The 20,522-nt window shown below is 31.7% G+C and overlaps 1 pseudogene; it reads left to right on the forward strand.

Annotated features, from left to right (window-relative positions):
• LOC109790951 (heparanase-like protein 2) overlaps nt 1-18,793 on the forward strand; it is a 33,423-nt pseudogene extending 14,630 nt beyond the window's left edge.
• Nucleotides 18,794-20,522: the final 1,729 nt, after the last annotated feature.

Here is a 20,522-nt window from a genome sequence, read left to right on the forward strand (position 1 = left end):
TTAGTGACCGATTTAACAACCTTTTTTTCGGTCGCTAATTTGGTCCTCATATACTATGGCGATCATAATTGTAGTGACCAATTAGTGACCCAAAAAAAGGTTGTTAAATCGGTCGCTAAACAACTTTGCGACCAGGGTTTTTGAAACTACTTCAAATCGGTCGCTAATTCGGTCGTGAAAGTAAATAGCGACCGATTTAAGTAATTTAGCGACTGATTTTTGTGGTCGCTAAAATCCTTTTTTTTTGTAGTGTCACACCCTCTGCGCACTCTCACTAGAAGGACATACTACCAGAGTCTCGTCGGGATAGCTAAATCGCGCAAGATACATTCCATGCACACAATGGGCGAGACTGAGACTTTCAAACCGAGTTATCCCCAAGGACTAATCCCCAAAGCTTTTATACTAGGGGTCCTTCTCGGGCGGTGTATTCCATATCGTACCCTTAAAAACATTTATGCACATGATGCATGTTAATCAAGACTCTATGCATTCTCATATCACATTATTATCATCACATCTCATCATCACATTTCATCATCACATTTCATCATCATATTTCATCATTTTATCTCATCATCATTATCACATTATCACCTTATATGCACAATTCTCACATAACACTTTAATCCATATTAAAACTCATCTATTTGCGAAATTAAACACATTCATTCATCTCATTCAACAAGGAATACATCAGAACAATCAGAAGGCAAAATAGAAAACATTCATATTTTTCCTGTTTCTCATAGGGTTCCCACAAGAACCCACAAAGCACTCTAATTCATACAATAAACATTTAAAATAATAAAATTAATTACATATAAGAAAACTATAGGCGAAACAGATACAATTGGGGAAAACCCCTTATACACGAGCATACAAAAAAATACAACAAACACAGGATTGGGGGCCAATCCCACTAACCAATAGATATTCCCACACCCAAAGCGAGGTTTCTCACTCCCCTTACCTAGATGAGCAGAAGACGAATGGTCTTGGTGTGATCTAGGATCGTTCTTGAGTACTTTTCCTTATAGCTCTTTGTTTCTCCTCTTTTTTTCCCTTACCCTTCAGAACACAAATGAGGCAAAATAGGGTTAACACTACCTTACTCCTTTCTTAAAATTAATCCATTGGGCTGGGTCAACCCAACCCATTTTTCTTCTCTTCTAATTCATTTCTCTTTTTCCTCAAAATAATTAAATAAAATAAATACATTTATATTATAAAATATTTTTCCTCTATAATAATAATATATATCTGACCCAAAATATAATAATATAATTTCAATAACAAAATATCATATAAAATCAACCTTCTCTTAAAACATATAAATATTTATTTAAAAACTCTAATAAAAAATATTTATTTAATACGTACAAAATAATTGTCCAAAACAATAATTATTTGAAACATACAAAATAATATTCCGCTATAATTATTAAAATAATTATGACCAAATGCCATATAATAATAATAATAATAATCTTTTTGAAAACTGGGGTGTTACAATCATAGAAGTAAAACCAATATTGTGGCAGATGCCTCGATTATGATGACCTCTGATATATCATTTTTGATGATTTAAGGGTTGGATTTGATTAAAGAATTTAAAGACTTATGCTTGGTGTGTGAGATTATCCTTAGGAGCATTGAATTGATTATGTTGAAAGTGACTAGTGAATTAATGAATGAGATTAGAGAAGCTTAAGAGTCAGATCCTTTCGTAGGGAACCAAGTGGAGAAGATTGGTAGAAGTATAGATAACCATTTCTGAGTAGAAATTGACGTTGTTTTGTGGTGCAAGAACAAACTTGGGTGCTTAGTAACCTTGAATTAACAAAGATGATTTTAGAGGAAGGACATAAGAGTACTCTTAACATTCATTTAGGAGCTATTGAGATGTATCGGGACCTCAAGAGGATGTATTAGAGTGGTGCAGCGGAAGCATGGTGGCCTAAGATAAAGAGAGGAGTAGAGGAATTTGTATACTCGTGTTTAGTATGCTAGAAGTCTTTAGGAATTTTTGTAGCACTTAGACGTCCCATTTTGGAAGCGAGATGGTGTGTAGATAGACCTTAGTTATAGGTTTGTCTAAGATGCTTAAGAAATTGATCCTTTTTGGATTATAGTGGATAGACTCACCAAGTTTACTTGTCTTACCCTTGTTGATAATAGGCATTCCTTGGTGAAATTGATAGAGTTGTACATCTATAAGGTAGTGAGGTTGCATAGAAATTAGAAAGCAACATGCGAGGAGTTTACCATTGCAAAAATTTGGGGACGAAATTTCATAATGGAGGGGAGAATTGTAACAACCCAATTTTCACTGGGGCCAATAGCCCAATTAAGGTGATTTAGTAGCTCGGAACGGGCCATTCCAAATTACTAAATATACCTACTTTTGGTAGATCGGAATAGGCCGTTCCGGATTTGGAACGGGCCGTTCCAAACCATTAAATTTGCCTACGATTCTTAGTTGAGAACGGGCCGTTCCAAAATATGACCGTTGTGAGTTTTAAATGCACCCCAGAACGGGCTGTTCTGTTCTGAGAATAGGCCGTTCTGGATGTGATTTTTTGTCGTGATTTAAGGGTCAAGAACGGGCCGTTCTGGATTTGGAACGGGCCGTTCCGGCAAAGCTTGATGCCTATAAATTGAGCTCTCTGCCACTCCCAAAAAGCACACCTTTCATTTTCTGATTTCTTTTCTTCTGCTCTCTCTTCTTTCCCTCTACTTTGTGCTTCAGACCGAGGGGAACCCAGGAAGGGAGACCAACCAGATCTTGTGTAGATTCAGCTTCTACATGTCAAGGTACGTGAGAAAAGGGGATTATTTATATGTAGAGTTACATGATGGAATTGGGTAGAGGAAGAGTCCCTTAGGATTATGAGTAATTTTATAATTATTTCTATTTGGAGAATTATTGGTCTTATGTGATTTTGTATGCACTTAGGACTACGAATATATGATTAATTTGTAAAAAAGATGCTCTAGGAGAGAGAACGAAATTATAGAAAAGTGCCTGTAAGTTAGGTTTTGGAAAAATTAGAATATTTCTGTTTGAGGAATTAATGATACCATTAGATTCTGTATGTGTTGAGGATTAGAAATATATATTTAATTTGTAAGAATGATGATTTGGGAGAGAGAACGAAATTGTAGAAAAGTGTATGTGAGTTAGGTTTTGGAATAATTAGGGGTTTTATCATTTATGTTAAGATTATATTAAATTGGTAATTCCATTAATTATTATATTAATTTATGAATGTTATTGTTATATTACTTGATAAAAATTGATGATATAGATGTGAATTGCTTGAGGGGTGTGTAAACCCTTATTTTTGTTGGACTTATCTGTTGTGTATGTGATATGGAATTGTGTATGTAATATGGAATTAAGATATGAGATGAGATGTTGTGTGGATATGATTATGATTGTGATTGTGGTACCTCACACTAATGACCAGGGATGAGAAGAACCTTGAGTAGTGATGCTTCAAGGACGAGCGTGACCCTTGCATAGTGTGGGATGAGTGAGACAATTAACACGCATCACATATGTCAAATATGGCAGCCCTAGCATAGGGTTAATTGCTAGACTTGTGTGGATTGTAATGTGACTGTGGTTCCTCACACTAATGACCAAGGATGAGACGAACCTTGGGTAAGTGATGCTACGAGGACGAGCGTGCCCTTGGCATGGTGTGGGATGAGTGAGGAAATTAACTCGTATCACTTGTGTCAGATGTGGCGTGGCCTTGGCATAATGTTAATTGTAAGATTTGTGTGGATTGTGATGGATTGGTGTAATTGTGAATTGAGATGTTAAGATGAATGATTGATAGAATGATGATATATCTATAGAAATGCTTGTAAATAAAATTCCAAGTTATTATGATGAGATGATGTTGTGGATTTCCTTGTGTGCTTTATATTTAAATTTTTTATTTTCTCACCGTACAATTTATGGATGTTTTAGGTGAGGAAGATCCAGCTTTGAGTGGCATCTAGAATGTCAACCGTTGAGTTGTGGGTGTGCTCTGATATTGTGACATCGGGGCAGAGAATTCTAGGATAAATTTTTATATGTATTTAGAGTTATAACTTCTCTTTTGAAAGAAATTTGTAAACTCTCAAGTTTTACTTTATAAATTTCATTTTTTAATTATTTTTGTTATTTATGAAGGTTTTATGTGAACCTTTTTACCAACGTTGAATATTTTATTCTTTAGTTTATTTACAAGATTTATTTATATATGTGTTGGGGTGGTAAGGGTGTCACAATTTTTGCATACTGGTTCATCTCAACCACTGAGATAATCTATAATTCTTGATCATGTTCCACTATTTTTTCAAAGATACAAGTATTCTTTCCCAAGCCACTTCTAGTTCAATCCAAAGCTTGCTTTGATTTTTCGCTTCAAGCAAACTACTCAAGTATTCTTTGAAAAACAAAGTCTTTCCAAGCTTTAATCACCAAGTATTCTTTAAATAATAAAGTCCAAGTGTACCAAGAAGACATGGGCTAGGCTTAAAGGAAGAAGGCTCAAACTCATGATTGAGCTTTGGGTTATCTTTTAGTCCATTTCTTATTCCTTGTATTTTCTTGTTCTTTCTTATTTTTAATTACCTTGTGTTTTGGGCCAAGTAGTGTAGAAATTTAATTCCTTATATTTTCTTTTGTGGGTGTAATTAGTAGTTTAAGGGGGTGCAACTAGTATGTAGAAGTTATAGCTAAAAAGATTTGTATTTGGGCCAACAGAGGTGGTACCTATTCCTAATAATTGGATGCCCACTTAGTGTTACTCTACACCCTACCGTAGGCTACACAAATCCATTTAGTCACATGCCCCACACATTAGTCACACCTTTAACACTTGCCACGTGGCAAGCTCTTATAGGCTCTTCTAGATCTGAGTCACATGGTAGCACATGACACATGGCACATGGATCCTATGTAACATCCCAAATTTTCTACTATTATAATAGTTTAATTATTATTTATTTTAATATTTATTGGGATTATTTTCTTATAATTGTTTTAATTAATTAAATGGGTCTTATAGAATAATTTAGAGGTTTTTAATAATTATGAGTATTTTAATTAAATAATAAATATTTATGAAAATTATTTTGTGTAATATTTATTAGAGAACTATGTATTCTTATGATATTTTATTATAATAAGTATTTGGAGAAAATTATGTGTTTTATTGTAATTATTTATATATTTTATTTTAATTATTTATAATACGTGAAGGGAAATTATTTTTTATAACCATGATTCACATTTTTACTAAAGGATTAAAGGTAGGTTTGGTTTTAAAAGGAATAAAAAGAGAGAAAGCTGATCAGTTTTACATTTTATGTCTTCTCACGTACGCGTTTACGCTTCTGAGCTGGGAGAACCAGAAGGAGGAGGAAATCACCCCAGACTTAACCATTCATCTTTTATGCTCAACAAGGTAAGAGGGGAGTGAGAAACCTCGCTCTCGGTGTGGGAATGTATGTTGGGAACTGGAATTGGCCCTAAATCCTATGCTTGTTGTATGCTCATGTATGAGGGGGTTTTTCCCAATTTTGTCTGTTTCATCTATTGTTCTTCTTGTATGTAACTAATTGTATGAATTGCTTGAATGATTAATTCAATTTTAGAATTGTAATTGTATGATTTGAGATTTCTGTGGGATCCTATGGGAAACTCTATGAGAAACATGCAAATTTCTAATGTTTTCTATTTTACCTTCTAAGTTTTTTGTGATGTTCCTTGATGTTTGATGAGTGAAAATATGTGTTTAATTTTGAAAATAAACAGGTTTTTATATGAATTAGAGTACTCTGTGGGTTAATGTGGGAACCTTATGAGAAACAAACAAATTTCTAATGTTTTCTGTTTTACCTTCTAAGTTTTGGGTTGTGTTCCTTGATATTTGCTAAGTGTAAATATGTGTTTAATTTTGAAAATAAACAAGTTTTGATATGAATTAGAGTGCTCTATGGGTTCTTGTGGGAAACCTACGAGAAATAGGAAAATTTTGAATGTTTTCTGTTTTACCTTCTAAGTTTTCTGTTGTGTTTCCTGATGATTATTGAACATGAATGTATATTTAATTTTGAGTTTGAATATGTTTTGAAAGGAATTAGAGTGCTCTATGGAGTCTATGTGAATATGACGAGATAATGTGAAAAGTGAATATGAGACATGTGACATCCTCTACCCCAACATACATATACAATAATTATAAAAAAAATAGAATTTTTCATCAATAAAAATCAAATTTCCAACCACGTAAGGGTAAAGAGTTCACATTCATAAACTTAATCCAAATAACATGCCAGTAAAATTACAAAGAAATAAAACTGAATTTTCCAAAATAATTTAATAAGAACATTTTAAACTAATCCTATCTATGTCCCGATGTCACATGTCCTATCAGAGCAAAACCTAACATAGAAGCCTAAGCTTCATCACCAACATCCTCAGCCTCACGCTGATGATCACCTGTATATCAAACAAGAGAAACAACACAAAAGAAGGGAGTGAAAAACATCTCACTCTGGCTCACGGTGTAGGAATGCACACCGGATAGCCAAACACAAACAATACAGTTACCTCATATATCAATCAACAACAATAGTTTATTCAATCATCCAAGTCATACAAATAGTAATTTATCATCATTTAATAATAAGGATGCACATGCATGGACACGGACTTCACATTATCATGCATGTGGCGCCAGTAAAACATCACATGGCATATTGTCGCTAGCAATACACGAAGAGTAGTCTAGGAGTACATGCCGGGTCACACCCTCTGCGCACTCTCACTAGAAGGATATACTACCAAAGTCTCGTCGGGATAGCTAAGCCGCGCAAGATACATCCCATGCACACAATGGGCGAGACTAGGACTTCCAAACCGAGCTATCCCCAAGGACTAATCCCCAAAGCTTTTACACTAGGGGGCCTTCTCTGGCGGTGCATTCCATATCGTACCCTTAAAACATTTATGCAAATGATGCATGTCAAACAAGACCCTATCCATTAACACATATCACATTTTCATGTCTCATTCCCATATCACATTATCATGTCTCAACATATCTCATCATCACATCTCCTTATTATATTTCATCATCACATCTCATCATTACATTTCATCATCACATTCGCATTATCACATCATATTCACAATTTTCACAGAGCACTTTTGTTCATATCAGAACTCATTTATTTGCAAAAGTAAACATATATTCATACATCTCATACAACAATGAATACAATAGAACAACCAGAAGCTAAAACAGAAACTATTAGAAATATGTCTGTTTCTCATAGGGTTCCCACAGGAACCCACAGAGCACTCTAATTCATGTCAAAACTTGTTTATTTAATAAATTAGACACATATTTACGCTCAGCAAGTATCAAGAAACACAACAGAAAACTCAGAAGGTAAAACAGAAAACATTTATATTTTGCCTGTTTTCTCATAGGATTTCCCGTAGAAACCCACAGAGCACTCTAATTCATATCAAAACTTGTTTATTTAATAAATTAAACACATATTTATACATTACATTCAACAAGAAATACAATAGAGCAATCAGATAGCAAAACAGAAAACATTCCTATTTTGCCTGCTGCTCATAGGGTTCTCTCAAGAACCCATAGAGCGTTCCAATTTATGCAATAAACATTTAAAATAAGACAATTCACGTATATAACTATTATCACAATTAATTTACTCATACAAGCATCAATGCACTCCCTTAGGGTTTCCCGTAGGAACCCATAGAAGTACCAAATTCCACAATCATAGTCTAAACAAAGTTTTTATTCATACACGCATATTAATTATGTAATTGGAACATACAAGACAAATATGACATACAACAAACACAGGATTGGGGGCTAATCCCACTACCCAGCATACAATCCCACACCCAGAGCGAGGTTTCTCACTCCCCACTTACCTCGATAAGCAGAGCCGAATCTTGTTGGTCGCCCCCTCTAGGTTCCCCTTCGTCTTTAGAGAGAAAGGAGGAAAAAGATAAGAAAATGAAAAAATGAGTTTTAGAGAGTGCAAAACGCTTTATTTATAGGCATCAGGCCGCGGCCAGAATGACCCGTTCTGAATCCGAAACGGCCCGTTCTAGGCACATAGAATATGTACAAAAGCCTCTCCCAGAACGGCCCGTTCCAAAACCAGAACAGCCCGTTCTGGGGTTTTTGGAACGGCCCGTTCCAAGGTGGAACGGCCCGTTCTGAGTTAATAACATGTTCTTAAAAACGACATCTGGAACGGCCCGTTCCCAAAGTGGAACGGCCCCTTCTGGGTTAAAATTTTACCCACACATGCTAGGTTGGGAACGGCCCGTTCCCAAAGTGGAACGGCTCGTTCCAGAACTATGAAAATCCAAGTTTGCTAATTAATAAATAAATAAATAACATATATATATATATATATCAAAATAAAACATCAATATAATTTAAAACATGATTTTCTTTAAATAATAATTATAACAAAATATCATAATTAATAATATTATACAAAATAATTTTCATAAATGATTATTATTAAAAACCTTTAAAAATTCAATCAAACACATTTAATTAATCAAAATAATTATAAGGAAATAATTTTTATAAATACAAAAATAAATAATAATTATTCGTAGTATTAGTAAAAAAAATTCGGGGTGTTACAAGACATGAGATATAATGATATGTGATAATAATACATGATGATGTGATATGAGAATGCATAAAGTCTTGAATTACATGTATCATTTGCATAATTATTTTAAGGGTACGTTATAGAATACACTGCCAGGGAAGGCCCCCTGTGTAAAAGCTTGGGGATTAGTCATTGGGGATAGCTCGGTTTGTAAGTCCCAGTCTCGCCCACTGTGTGCATGGGATGTATCTTGCGCGACTTAGCTCTCCCGACTAGACCCTGGTAGTATGTCCTTCTAGTGAGAGTGCGTAAAGGATATGACCTGGCATGTACTCCTAGACTACTCTACGTGTATTGCTAGCTGCAATGCACCATGTGATGTGTTACTAGCGCCACATGCATGATAATATGTAGTCCTTGTCCATTACATGTGCATTTTCATGTTATATGTTAAAGTGATTTTTATGTCTTGGATGAGTGGGATGTGATATTGTTGTTAATCTATCTATGCTATGTACATATACATGTCTTATTTGTGTTTGGCTATCGGGTGTGTATTCCTACACCGTGAGCTAGAGTGAGATGTTTCTCACTCCCTTTTTTTGTGTTGTTTTCCTTTAGTTGTTATACAGGCGATCATCAGCATAAGGCTGAGGATGTTGGTGATTAAGCTTAGGCTTTAATGTTGGGCTTTGCTTTGATAGGACATGTGACATCGAGACGTGGATAGGATTAGATCAGGATGTTGTTTCTATTAAATTATTTTGAAAACCTTAGCCTTATTTCTTTTGTAATTTCCACTGATTATGTTATTTGTTTAAGTCATGGATGTGGTGCTCTCTATCTGAACATGTTTGGTATTTTAAAAATGAAAGATTGTGTTATATTCAAATTTTATTATTTATGTGTTAAGGTATGTAGGGTAGGGCATGTCACATCCTAAATCCATGAGATTTGGCGCCTAATATTTGAAATCAAATTCAATTTTGGGGTGCACCATCTTAGCTTGGTTGGTAACCTTGGTTCATTTCTAACCATGGTTTGCTTATCTTGCTTTGTAAGCTAGGTTAGTCTATATATACGAGAAACCTTGTAATCCTATGTTACTTTTAATCATTGTCAGCAAAATCATTGTTGATTCTCTCTTCAAAAGTCTTGGGTTCACTCTATGACAGTGTGACTCCTTAAGTTCTTTCATCAAGGAGCTCTTCCTTGTGGAAAGAACATCATTTCTTGGTTTATCCTTTTCTTGGTTTTATCTCCAATATTTGACTCCTTTTTCTAACTTCCTGCGTGTTTATCTTGTGAACGATTCTTCTATTTATTCCCATACCACTCCATCTAAGAGAACACTTCAAAGAAGACCCTAAAGTTGAAAATTTATCCTAAAAAATGTCAAAAATGCAAAAGCAAAAAAGTCATCGAAGTTCTAAACGTCCAAAAAAATAGTCTAAACACAACAAGATAGTGAACAAAACATCTAAAAATAATTAAAAGAGAAATTTAAAAAATAGAATCCGTATAAGTATTCATCTACTAATATAATAATTAAAAACGTTTTTATGTAAAACATAAGGAAATCAACATAAAAGTAGAGATGGTTTACCACAAATGTGATGATAATAAAAAAAAAAGAAGAAATGGAATGTGACAAAAAATGTTGTAGAATTTAAAAACTCAACAAATATATATACAATCTGAAAATATAGACAGACAACCGATAAATAAAGAAAAAATGAATTGTAAGGATGATGTCCTTCATGGGCACAATAAATGTCCTTTTATGAAAACTCATAATCAATTATAAATTAAAAACTATATACACACTAATTTTAATTTGAAAATCACATAATATATAAATGACTACTTTTTGTACCTCTTTTCTAATAATTAAAATATCCTGTCTAGAACGTATTCTAATTATAAAATTGTGTAAGTTCTAAATCTAATATGAGAATTTGAACATCAAATATATCTAAAAATAATTATAAATGATTTCAATGAATATATTCCTATGTCATAAGTATTTTGTGTTCGCCGTTAATTATTTCGTTTTCCAATATCTTGAGCACTTGTTAGTATTTGTTTTATTTAAATTATTAAACAAACTGATGTAAAAAAATTTGCATTGTCAACTAATCGGAAATAATGATAATATAAATGTAACTTTTAGGTTGATTATTATTAGAGTCAATCAACATACCATATATGATTCTAATGTAGGATTGGTGTAAAAGTCAATATTTACACCATCAACGCATAAATTATTTGGTTTTAGAGGAATATGTTGGAAGAGAGAAATGTGAATTTAACTAAAATGCAATGAGATTATAGTTAAACATTTTATACATCGTTATTCAATCACGTATTACTATATACGTATGTATGATAAAACTTTTTGAATTTTATTATAGCAACTCTCTTAAAAGTCATATTTGATATATGATTTGTTATTAGGCAAAAAGTTTAATTTTTCAACATAATACTTAAGGGAGATAGTAATTAAAATTAATATCCCTAAATTAGTTGGTTTTTTCAAAAGACACAATCAGTTAAGAAAGGTAACTAATAGGACTTATCCTAAAGTTTGCCAATACTTGCATATAAATTAAACCGTTATTGAAAATAACAAAAAAACAATTGTTAGCCAGAAATTTTTGCTAATAAAGTCTTATATGGCATATGTTTGATCGGAATTTTACTTTTATTAAGGAAAAGGGTTTCGTTTTAAAGACAAAACTGATATAGGAATATCGTTGCAGATAAAAATATAAATAGATTAAAGCACAAAATGATTGAATTTCTAGAAAAGTAACGACTAGATACATGATTCTTAAAAAAGTTTAAGACAAACAAAAACAGGTAAAACTTGCGTAAAATAAGTGATTAGGTCGACTAATCATAACCCCTTTGGATTGATTAGAGCTCTTTTGTGGCGTCGGCTCATGGGAAGCAAAGTCTTTTCAATTTCTCACGAAGGATCACCATTTTTACGTCCATACGCTCATTGTTCCAAGAAAGGGATAAGCTAATTTATCTCAAAATTTCTTGTTTATTTTTTCTATATTTTTTTATTGCTCTTCATGAAAAATAAAACTACTCGTATAAACATTAACAACATCATGCTACTGAAACATAATTATCATATCATAAACTGTAACAATTATTTGGGGAAAACTATACTTAAATAAAGTAAAACTAAGAAGCTTCTATATCGTTTTAAGGTCAATGTGTGCCATTTGTTCTTAATCCTATTTGTCTTATTCAATAATCACTTGTTGTTGTTCTCCTTAATTTCAGCCCGGTATCACTGTGCTACTTATAAACATGTCCAATTCCACTACTTTCAATGTATCCTTCGTTGATGACATGAATTTGTACCCTGTCTTTGAGACGGTACTAGGAAGAGTACCAATGACTACGAGGGAAGAATACCATCTCACACCCAAGGATGGAAACATTCGAAGTGATGTGGTGTTGTTGAATGGAACTCCACTACAGCTGACAGAATCGCTAGACATCCCATAAATGAAACCACGATTGGTGGATGCTTCTTCTCCAGTCAAAGGAGAGCCTAACTCAATTGTATTTGTTTATACCAAGAGCTTCAATGCACCAACATGTGGATAACAGGCACAAAATATTAGTTAGTAAAGTACGAAACAACAATTTGTACATATATAGAGCTTCATTATGCCAGCACATGCACATAATATCAATCAGTAACAAGACAACAAAACCTTAAAAAGTTATTGTGGGCAATTACTTTTAATTCTAATTACTATCTAGTTAATAAATTTTATTGAACAATTTTTAGGTGATTTATTAAAACGATTACTCAATTTATGTATATATAAATATGTGTATATATGATTATTGTGTTAGATAATTAATTTGAGAGACTTTATTATATTTAGAAAGTTATAGAGAAAATTAATTTAGTTTTGTTCTGAAATTCAATTTAGAAAACAAAGTAACATTCAAATAAACATATGAATGGAGTTTCATAAAAATAGTTTGACGAATAAAATTTATTTTGATAAATGTGATCGTAATTGACCTTACATCCAGTTGGAGACTGATTATTTGAATTCTTGTTGAAAAAACTCATTTCTTATAATTTTTTTTATTTTTTTGTATATACATACCAAATCACTTAATTTTATTATATTCACGGTTAACTTGAGCCGATTTTAAAATATAAAATAAATGTACTTTTATATATTTTTATTATCCGTAAAGGAAAATTATAAAACAAAATAAATTTATAATAACATATTCAGTTTGAAATAAAATTGTGTTCTACTGAGCATCAATTCGATATTAGTGGTCGTGACACTAATTTCTTTCTAAATCAAAGTTTTTAAATGAAATATTTACAAAATTAATTAATGCTCTTTTAAAATTATTTAACGAGTAATACTAAAAAAATTACTTTTTTGTATATGTAATATTTTTAGAATATAATGAGCAATACTTATAATTGTTGTCATAGTTAACAAATGTTTTTTAAGACATAAATTTTTAGATTCAATTTGAGATTAGATAAGTTATAAGATAGAAATTGAATTAATTATCAAAGAATATTTTTTTAAGTTTCTTAATAATTAAAATTTAACTATTGTATGGACTCGTTTTAGGCATGAGTAATCCTTGAATGAATTTTCTATTATCTATTTTCCTTAATGGAAGAGAAAATTACAACAACGACAATGAGCATCAAATTTAAGTCCTGATGCAATTACTTCCACCCTTATCGCTCATATAAGTTCTCTCCAACAGCAAATTGAACATCACAATTTCTTTTTCATGATAATTGACATAAGTGGCTCACATGAGTAATGAGTACCCTTATGAATCGACTTTCCAACCTAGGTATCACACTTTTCCCAACTCAACAACCAGCATCCTCTACTTTTGTGTTTTCACCACCACAATAGTTTGGTCAATATTTCAATTAAATAAAGTATTCAATATACTATTATGGAAAATAATATATTAATTAGATATTTTTTAAATGTATTTATGCAATAAAGGAGTTAATTTTCTTTGGTTGGCAAATAATGTGTTAATTTGACGTAAATTTATTCATATATAAGAGTACATAAAATATAACTAATTGTTCTCAGTTTCCAATAGTATAGCTAAAAAATTTAAATTACGACTCTATAAAATTTTATAGAATAATTAAATTAAGATAGAAAAATATTTAAACTAAAAGATTGCACATATTAATTCATTAAAACTTTTGATGAATTTTTTTAATTAATCATCTTGCAAAAAATAGGAAACAAAATTAAGTGGATGAAACAAGCATAACCCTTCAATAATGCAAATGAAGCAAGAACAAAGAACACATGATTTTTGCATACTGGTTCATCTCAACCACTGAGATAGTCTCTAATTCTTGATCATGTTCCACTATCTTTTCAAAGATACAAGTATTCTTTCACAAGCCACTTCTAGTTCAATCCAAAGCTTGCTTTGATTTTTCGCTTCAAGCAAACTACTCAAGTATTCTTTGAAAACCAAAGTCTTTCCAAGCTTTAATCACCAAGTATTCTTTAAATAATAAAGTCCAAGTGTACCAAGAAGACATGGGCTAGGCTTGAAGGAAGAAGGCCCAAACTCATGATTGAGCTTTGGGTTATCTTTTAGTCCATTTCTTATGATTCATGATATACACACCTCCTTTTTTTTTTTTTTTTATAAGTACACCTCCTTTAAAAAAAATAATTAATTTTTTAAAATATTTCTAATTTTTTAAAATTTTTTAATTTTACACTCACAATATTTAATTTTAGTATTTTTTTTCACACATCATCCCTCTTTTTTTCAATTTTTATATGCACCCCCTTACCTTTTTTTCACCCCACCTATTTTTGTAGCATGTGAAAACTAAAAGAGAAAAAAAAAATGTGTGAAATAAAAGAAGAAACTAGAAAATTGAAAGTTGGGGGTGTAAAATTAAAAAAACTAAAAAAAATATTATTTTATAATTTTTTTTAAAAAAAATAAAGGAGGTGTACTTATAAAAAAAAGGAGGTGTATATATCATGAGCCTTTCTTATTCCTTGTATTTTCATGGGCACAATGAATTTCCTTTTATGAAAACTCATAATCAATTCTAATTTAAAAACTATATACACACTAATTTTAATTTGAAAATCACATAATATATAAATGAGTACTTTTTGTACCTCTTTTCTAATAATTAAAATATCATGACTAGAACGTATCCTAATCATAAAATTGTGTATGTTCTAAATCTAATATGAGAATTTGAACATGAAATATATCTAAAAATAATTATAAATGATTTCAATGAATATATTCCTATGTCATAAGTATTTTGTGTTCGTCGTTAATTATTTCGTTTTCCAATATCTCGAGCAGTTGTTAGTATTTGTTTTATTTAAAGTATAAAACAAATTGATGTAAAAAAATTTGCATTGTCAACCAATCGGAAATAATGATAATATAAATGTAACTTTTAGGTTGGTTATTATTAAAGTCAATCAACATACCATATATGATTCTAATGTAGGATTAGTGTAAAAGTCAATATTTACACCATCAACGGATAAATTATTTGGTTTTAGAGAAATATGTTGGAAGAGAGAAATGTGAATTTAACTAAAATGCAATGAGATTATAGTTAAGCATTTTATACATCGTTATTCAATCACGTATTACTATATACGTATGTATGATAAAACTTTTTGAATTTTATTATAGCAACTATCTTAAAAGTCATATTTGATATATGATTTTTTATTAGGCAAAAAGTTTAATTTTTCAACATAATACTTAAGGGAGATAGTAATTAAAATTAATATCCCTAAATTAGTTTGTTTTTTCAAAAGACACAGTCAGTTAAGTGAGCTAACTAATAGGACTTATCCTAAAGTTTGCCAGTACTTGCATATAAATTAAACCGTTTTTGAAAATAACAAAAAAACAATTGTTATCCAGCAATTTTTGCTAATAAAGTCTTATATGGCATATGTTTGACCGGAATTTTACTTTTATTAAGAAAAAGGGTTTCGTCTTAAAGACAAAACTGATATAGGAATATCGTTGTAGATAAAAATACAGATAGATTAAAGCACAAAATGATTGAATTTCTAGAAAAGTAATGACTAGATACATGATTCTTAAAACAATTTAAGACAAAAAAAAAACAGGTAAAACTTGCATAAAATAAGTGATTAGGTCGACTAATATTGGCAAGTAGCAAGAATATAAAAGTTGCATAAATTCCAATGACTTGGAGTGATTTTCCAGTGTTTCTTTTCTATCACTTCTCATAATGTATGTGAAAGTAACTCTATGTTATGTTGTTCTTTTATTATTTTCCTTGTCTTCAGCAAAAGATGCGAAAATCGTAGTTAATGGGGTGACATCCATTGCTACAACAAATAATAATTTTATTTGTGCGACTTTGGATTGGTGGCCTGCTAATAAGTGCAACTACAATGACTGCCCCTGGGGACAAACAAGCATTTTGAATTTGGTATTTAACATTAGGCACCAATACACATACGTATTTTCGTCTTACATAATTTGAATAAAAAAATTTAACTAGTTGTCCCATATTTTGTTTTGTCAATTTTTGTAGGACTTAAGTAACAAAGTTCTATCAAATGCCATCAAGGGTAAGTTCTATTTTTCTCAGCACTAATCATATGATTATTTTAAAAAGAAAAAACTTGCAAAAAAATATTGTTGGCCCTTTTAGGCTATTTGTGTTTATATCGATAATTTTTCATTGTCCTCATTCTTTAGTTTAGTCGAGGCAAGATGTAACATTTTAATGGTCCGATGTGTAACATATATCATATGATCATGGGTAGACAATATCAATTTATGAATTTCACATTTTTTATCATTCCAAACTTTGGCAGCTTTTAATCCCCTAAGGATCAGATTAGGAGGTTCAGTGGAAGATCAAATTGTTTATCAATTTGGGAAGCAAAAGAATGTCCCCATTTCAAAAAGAAAGAAAGTGGTCTTTTTGGTTTCAGCACAACATGCCTTCCCAAAATGAGATGGGATGAAGTACATAACTTTTTTAACAAAACTGGGTACTTGTTTAGCTACTTACCATTCTTTTCTCAACACATCGTACTATGATACATGTTACTAGCATGCTACATTCAATTCTCACATGCATCTATGTTTGTCTTGTTTATTTATTTTTCCAAGTGGAGTTAATTTTTGGCTTGAATGCTCTCACTGGAAAGAAAAATTCTGTTGAAGACAAGTTGAATTGGGTGGGAAACTGGAATCCAAAAAATGCCATAAGTCTCATGAAGTACACAATATCAAAAGGATACAATATAGATTCATATGAATTGGGTAGCTAAATTAAAGCCTTGATTAATTTATATTCTGCTTTTGATATTTGAATGACGTATACACACACACACACGTAAATTTTTTTTTTTATTTTCCCCGATCTATTCCATGTGCATTATGATTTATGGTGCTAAATAGGAAATGAGCTATGTGCTGCGGGGATAGGAGCCAGAGTAGACAGTGTTCAATATGCTAAAGACATTACTAGGCTTAGACGTATAGTTAATCTACTATACCGTGATATTTCTAGAAGGCCTAAGGTGTTAGGCCCTGGTGGTTTCTATGGTAAGGAGTGGTTTCAAAGCTTCTTACTGAATGCTGGGCCTGGTGTGGTTGATGGAGTGACCCACCACATTTACAACCTTGGTGCTGGTATATATATATATATATATATATATACATATATATTCTACTTTTGGACAATAACTATAACTCACATTTCACTAATTTGCTAGCTCTTAATGATTGGTTTTTTTAAAGGTGTTGACAAGGATATTATCAACAAGATTCAAGACCCATATTACTTGAGCCAAGTTGCTGAAACTTTCAAAAGTGTTGCTCAAGCAGTCAAGGAATTCACGCCATGGGCAGCACCATGGGTTGGGGAAGCTGGAGGAGCTTATAACAATGGTAGCAAAGATGTGTCTCACACTTTTGTTAATGGGTTTTGGTTAGTCTAATATGCCAATTAATTGAGTTTTTTGCTTCCTTTTCAAAATCATCAAATATATATTTATATATATGTATATATATATATATATATATGTATTTTAAAATAATTTAACTTAATAACTAGGTACTAAGATCAATTAGGCATGACATCAACCTTAAACCACAAGGTTTATTGTAGACAAACTCTGGTTGGAGGAAACTATGGCTTGCTAAACACAACAACCTTCATCCCTAACCTAGATTATTATGGGTAAGTCATGTCATGTGTGTGTGAAAGGCACTTACTACTGATGAATATCCAATTCATTTAGAACTTACCTTAGCATGGACAATCAATATGCTTTAATTGTTATATTTTTCAAGTTAATATTCTACAAAAAATTATCAAACATCCAAATTGATCAAGACTTAGTTATCAATTCACATGTCTTTCTAATGATAACACCTTTCGATTGATTAGAGCGCTTTTGTGGCATCGGCTCATTGGAAGCAAAGTCCTTTCAGTTTCTCACGAAGGATCACCATTTTTACGTTCATACGCTCATTGTTCCAAGAAAGGGGTAAGCTCATTTATCTCAAAATGTCTTGTTTATTTTTTCTCTATTTTTTTAATGCTCTTCATGAAAAATAAAACTACTCGTATAAACATTAACAACATCATGCTACTGAAACATAATTATAATATCATAAACTGTAACAATTATTTGGGGAAACCTACTTAAATAAAGTAAAACTAAGATGTTTCTATATCATTTTAAGGTCAATGCGTGCCATTTGTTCTTAATCATATTTGTCTTATTCATTAATCACTTGCTGTTCTCCTTAATTTCAGCACGGTATCACTGTGCTACTTATAAACATGTCCAATTCCACTACTTTCAATGTATCCTTCATTGATGACATGAATTTGTACCCTGTCTTTGAGACGGTACCAGGAAGAGTACCAATGACTACGAGGGAAGAATACCATCTCACACCCAAGGATGGAAACATTCGAAGTGATGTGGTGTTGTTGAATGGAACTCCACTACAGCTGACAGAATCGCTAGACATCCCAGAAATGAAACCATGATTGGTGGATGCTTCTTCTCCAGTCAAAGTAGAGCCTGACTCAATTGAAATTGTTTATACCAAGAGCTTCAATGCACCAACATGTGGATAACAGGCACAAAATATTAGTTAGTAAAGTACGAAACAACAATTTGTACATATATAGAGCTATTATGCCAGCACATTCACATAATATCAATCAGCAACAAGACAACAAAACCTTAAAAAGTTATTGTGGCAATTACTTTTAATTCTAATTACTATCTAGTTAATAAATTTTATTGAACAATTTGTAGTTGATGTATTAACACGATTACTCAATTTATGTATATATAAATATGTGTATATATGATTATTGTGTTAGATTATTAATTTGAGAGGCTTTATTATATTTAGGGTTTTATTATATTTAGAAAGTTATAGAGAAAATTAATTTAGTTTTGTTCTGAAATTCAATTTAAAAAACAAAGTAACATTCAAATAGACATATGAATGGAGTTTCATAAAAATAGTTTGATGAATAAAATTTATTTTGATAAATGTAATCGTAATTGACCTTACATTCAGTTGGAGACTAATTATTTGAGTTCTTGTTGAAAAAACTCATTTCTTATAATTTTTTATTTTTTCGTATATACATGCCAAATCACTTAATTTTATTATATTCACGGTTAACTTGAGCTGATTTTAAAATGTATAATAAATGTAATTTTATATATTTTTATTATCCGTAAAGGAAAATTATAAAACAAAATAAATTTAAAATAACATATTCATTTTGAAATAAAATTGTGTTGTTGTTGGTACCAAGAATTGAATTCGGTAATACTCGAAATAAAAGGGTACTCGAAATCTTAGGTGATCGAAAAATGGAAAAGAAGTTTTTGAAAGGGAGACATACGGAGCCTGAAGAGAATCAAGAGATATGCAAAGACGTTTTTAGTGGAACTCTCGAAATCCTTAAACCAGGAAAGATGTTGCTCATGCAAAAGGCTCACAGCCTCGCAACCTTTCAAAGTACCAGAAAAATCAGGAAACATTCAAGTATATTTTTCATTGGTTACTCGTAATCCCAGGGATCTGAATATACACGAGCATACTTCGCAACCTCTCAGAATGAAGAACTTAAAAGAGACACGATTTAAGAGCAGTTGAAGTAAATCATGGGATAAGTGTCAAAGACTGCAGAATGGTTTGGGGAAGTTATGAACGGTTCCAGGAGTTATCAAAAGACATGCTTGAGAATGAGCCATGATGTGGATGTTTAGAGCGGTTATGAGTTTTCAGAGCACGTTAGATACAGTTATCTTTCCCAAATCTCTATAAATTGACGAGCCATGCTCGTAGCAAAGGGTCAGAAATCATACACCCACAACACCTCACACACACTCCTCGCCTACGCATAAGGCTCACATGCATACGAGAACAACTGGGTACGGTTTCTCGACCACCTTTCTTTTTTCCTTTTTAGCATAGCGTAGCATAGTTTAGTGTAGTGTAGTCTTCTGAATCTGTTTCGTTATCTTTACGAATTGTAATTCTGTTATGCTAAAACAACAAGCATAGATATTCTGTTATGCTAAAAACAACACCCTAATAAATTAACTCTATTTGTTGTTTGTACGATTTTATCACTAAGAGTCTTCGAATCTATCATGTCACGAACACGCATAAGTTGAAATCGTGCTAGTTCGAATAAAAAAACCTACGAACGAAATCCTCCACAAAAAAATTGGGACGCCCAATGGGAC

This window comes from Cajanus cajan, chromosome 3 (assembly GCF_000230855.2).
Source record: "Cajanus cajan strain Asha chromosome 3, NIPB_CcT2T_4, whole genome shotgun sequence".
Lineage (NCBI taxonomy): Eukaryota > Viridiplantae > Streptophyta > Magnoliopsida > Fabales > Fabaceae > Cajanus > Cajanus cajan.